A 4,212-nucleotide genomic window follows, 5' to 3' on the forward strand; every position below is an offset into this window, starting at 1 on the left:
CCTGAATTGGCGGAATGGAAGGAGGAAAAGAAAGGAAAGGAAGAGAATAGCCCTCCTGGACGATCAGCAAGACCCACTTGTCCGTTGTTACAGATCTCTAGCGGGGGAGATGATGACAAATTCTCCCACCCACTGGAGTAGTGTGTGTAAGAAAGTGGCTCTGTATGTACTGCACCAAAATAAGGTTCAGTATGCACAGAGTCCACCGTCCCCAGAGGTATGGCAGAGGCTATAGTTAGATATAACCATACTCTCTAAAGTGGTATCTTGGTCGAGCAGTAAGGCAGTATCAGAGGACAGTGTAAAGCATTTGTTGTACACACTCAGTCAGCAAATGGTCTCACACACTCAAGAACTGAACTCTAGGCCAATAGTTTTGTATATAAAAATATATAGTCACTTTATTTTAGAACCACAGTAGGTATCATAAATACTTTCTCGGAATGAGATGTTGCAATTGAATACTTTCAAATAGCAGTTGACTTTTCAATGCAATAGTTACAGTTGTTGCAATGTGCAACACAAGTTAAACACAAAATAACATTGAGCTCAATGGGAGTTTTTAAGTAAATGCAATACAATCACTTTACATATGTTTTCTAACTCAGGGCTGGATCCTGGATTCAGCCCTGGTGCATTTCCTGTAAACAGTTGAAAGAAATCGTTTTTGTTATACAGGCAATTTTTACGGAATATTTGTATGTTTGGAAAATTGACACTTAGAAAATGTTCTGGTAAGAACAGGCAATGTATTCCTATGGAGGAAAATTGAGTTAACACTAAATCACAGTTATAATTACTTTTTAAGTTCAGTGCTGGGCTCAAAGATACAGCACTGAGATCTCTCCGCACTGGGATCTCTCCTGATTGCAGGTGAGTAAATTCATTTTTGATGTTCGGACGATTTTTAAGGAATATTTGAAAAATCGACACTGAAGAAATTCTGAGTGAAACCCAGCCAATGTTACCCTATGGAGAAAATCAAGTTATTGGTCTTTGGGTAAGTACTCTGCTGGCAAAGTTAAGGTTCTGGGGTAGATTAAGGGGTCTCCCAGGATCAGGTAAGTACAGTTGTTACCCCCGTAGCGGCACAGGGGCAGCCGGGTGCAGAGTGAGTAGGCCAGATGTTATCCTATGGAGGATAGGGGGCCTTTGGTTGGTGGCTGCTAGCAGGCAGAACACGCGGCTGTGGGAGCTGATCTCCTGGTCACTTACACAAGGCAAGTGGGGAAGTAGAGTAGGGTAGTTGCTGCACTTCCAGTGGCACTCTGGTGGCTGGGTGCAGGGTGCTTTTGGGCCTTCAGGCGTCCAATGATATTCTATGGGAGAACTGGAAGTTGAACAAAGGCTGCAGGCTCAGGGACGGAGATTCTTCAGGTGCAATCACCACTTCGAGAGGTGTATTGGGATCATCGAGGATAGGTAAACACCCAGGAGTTGGGCACAGGGGGCCGTGGGGCGCCAGGTGCAGGGGTGTCATTTGGCATCGGGAAATCCCACCCTCAGCTGTTCGAGGTTGGAGGGGTCCCTTGTTGTGAGGCTACAGGCGTCGTCTGGATCATCGTGGAGGGTCCTTGGGTGCTGTATTCTTGGTCACAGTGGCTGGGGGGATGTACTCGTGGTCTCTGTCCACTCAGACACGGGCTGGGCTCGGCGGGTGCAGAGTGTGCTGGATTTGCGGTTCCTGGCTGGCATCGGGGATTGTTGCTGTTTGAGCAGAACCACTGCTCATGGGAGTCCCAGTCTTTAGATGAGCAAGGCAGGCAGGTCCTCCGGGGTTTTCAAGGTTGCTGTCCGCAGGAGACACCAGGGTTTAGCAGGAGCAGGTTCAAGGATCAACAGGCGGGTAGGCCTGGGGCCAAGTCAGTTGGTGTTTGTTAGACTTGGGCCTTTTTGGCTGGCATGATGGTAGTGATTTTAGGCCTCTTTAGCACTGTGGCCCAGTGTAAAGTGCGTGCGCACTCTGAGTGTGTGTGCTGAGTTGGCCTGCCCTACCATAGGAATGCATGGGGAACATGTGTGTCCCTGGTAGTTCCTGGTGTGTGGGGAGTGCAGGGTCGAGTTTGGTATGTGCAAACTCGTGAGATTAAATGCGCGATGGTTTGTGCGGATTTATTGTATCTAGTGTAGAAGTGCCACTTCTAGAAGTTGGCTGTCTGGCTTGTGATTAGCTGGAGCTGGCTGGTGTTACTGGCTCCAGGAGTCAGGATGGGTCTGCCCCGGTGGTGAATGGATAGATCTGCATGTTGATGGCAGGGAGGAGTGCACCTGGGACCTGAATAGGGCTAGGCCTTCCCTCCACAATGCTGGCTCCACCCCCTGTGTGCGTCTGATGTCCCTGGCCTGTCTTGTGAATAGGGAGAGGGGCTGAGCCAAACAAAGTACTCCAGAACCAGTTGCATCTGGTTCTCCCCTTGCCTAACACTGCTACATCAAAGGATTTATGTGTATAAAAGAGGAGCTGTGACCCCAAGTAAATGTTCTTGTTTTGTGGACTTAAATCTACCAGCGGCGTGCTGTTGCTGGGGCTCAGGGGAAGGCTTGCCTCCCTGGGCCCTGCCCAGCCCCTGGATGCCTTAAGGACTCCTTTCTGTTTGGGACCCTTCTGCCTTGCCTGAGGGGACTGGAGGACTTTTTCTTTGCTATGAGCTGCCTGCTCCATTTCCCTGCCCCAGGATTTCTTAAACTCCCTAGCGCCCTGTGAGCGCTCTGTTCCCCTGGGTGGCCCTGTAAGAGGGAATCCCCAGTGCAGGGATTCCCCCCATGGCCCATTCATTGCAGGTGCCCACCCTGCATCCTGTCCGCTTATTTTGGACTTCCTTAAGCAGGTGCCTACCCTGCATTATGGCTGCCATGCTGATGCTTATTTAAATCGCACAGGTGTCTACCCGCGACTTTGCCTGTGTTTTAATGCGCGGGTGCCCACCCCGCGACTTCACTCTTATTTTAACATTACGGTTGCTCACCCAGCATGTCGCCTGCCCCAATGCCTTTATCAATTTAAATGCGGGTGCCCACCCCACGCTGCACCGCCGCGGCCCGAGCCGCCCTCTAAAAAACTTTCCTCCGAGCTGCCGGTGCTGCCCTGGGCCGATCCGGCAGCCAGACGGCCTTGCCTAACTCGGGGTGGGCCCAGGGCGCGTCATTTCCGCTTCCTCCCCGCGGTCGGGGAGAAGCCGTGCAGCAAAAATCCCGGTCCCAAGACGGGGGACCGGGTGAAGAGGCGCCAGTTGTGCACCATCCTGGAGCCATGGTGTGATGGGACTCCCCGAAGTGAGGGGAGCCCCCGGAGGCCGCATCCCGCCGCCCAACCAGAGTAGCGCCAGTCCTTGGAGAGGAGCCCCCTGAGAGCAGTCCGGTGAGTCAGAGAGGGCTGAGGGGGCTCCGAGGGGACTATTGAGGGTGCCACTATTTTCTGGGAGCTCCGATAAGTGGGGGCATATTTCATTAGAAAGCACCCGTGCGCAACACACTTTTCCGGCAAGTTCTTTTCCTTAATGGGGGCCTGATTTGTTCACAGCTCCCCGGGAGCTGCAACATTGGGACATATTTACTTTAAGGTCCCTGTCCTTTCCCCCATTTCTGCCGCCTTATTTTTAGAGCCAGATGGCTTCACCTTTGGGGGCATTATGTATTTAAGGCGCCAGAGTGCTCTAGGGGGCATGTGTATTTTAGGAGCCTGTGTGGCTCCAACGCTGCACACATTTGTCTTCAGAGCCTAGAGGGCTCCAACGTGTGCACTATTTCCAGAGCCCTCGTGGGGCTCCATAGTTGGCGCATTTGTTCCCAAGGGCCAATGAGGGCCCATGCCACAGTTTTGACTTTACAGCTGCCCAGCAATTAGTGGGCAGCTGCACCGTTTAGGACTCTTTATTTTAGGGGACATGCTTTCTGAACCCAGGAGGGAGGCGCACTCCTTCCTCCCTACCTTGGCCTGCACAGCTGCGCAGCACTTGGTGCCAGCTGCAACGTTTGGGCCATCCCTTGAAGCTTCCCAGCTGCCCAGCAAGTAGTGGCCAGCTGCCACGTTTAGGTTTGCGCCAAGTGCGCCCCCTTGACTGTCGCTGTGTAGGCAGCCACCCTGACTTTGGACAGAGGGCATTTGAGCCCCTTAGAGGTGGCCAGTTGGCCCAGGGGACTTTTAGGTTTTGTAGGCCGCAAGGCTCTAATGTCATTTTTATAGGTGCTAGGAAATGTAATGTTTGTAGTATG

The sequence above is a fragment of the Lissotriton vulgaris genome, chromosome 10 (genome assembly GCF_964263255.1).
Source record: "Lissotriton vulgaris chromosome 10, aLisVul1.2, whole genome shotgun sequence".
Lineage (NCBI taxonomy): Eukaryota > Metazoa > Chordata > Amphibia > Caudata > Salamandridae > Lissotriton > Lissotriton vulgaris.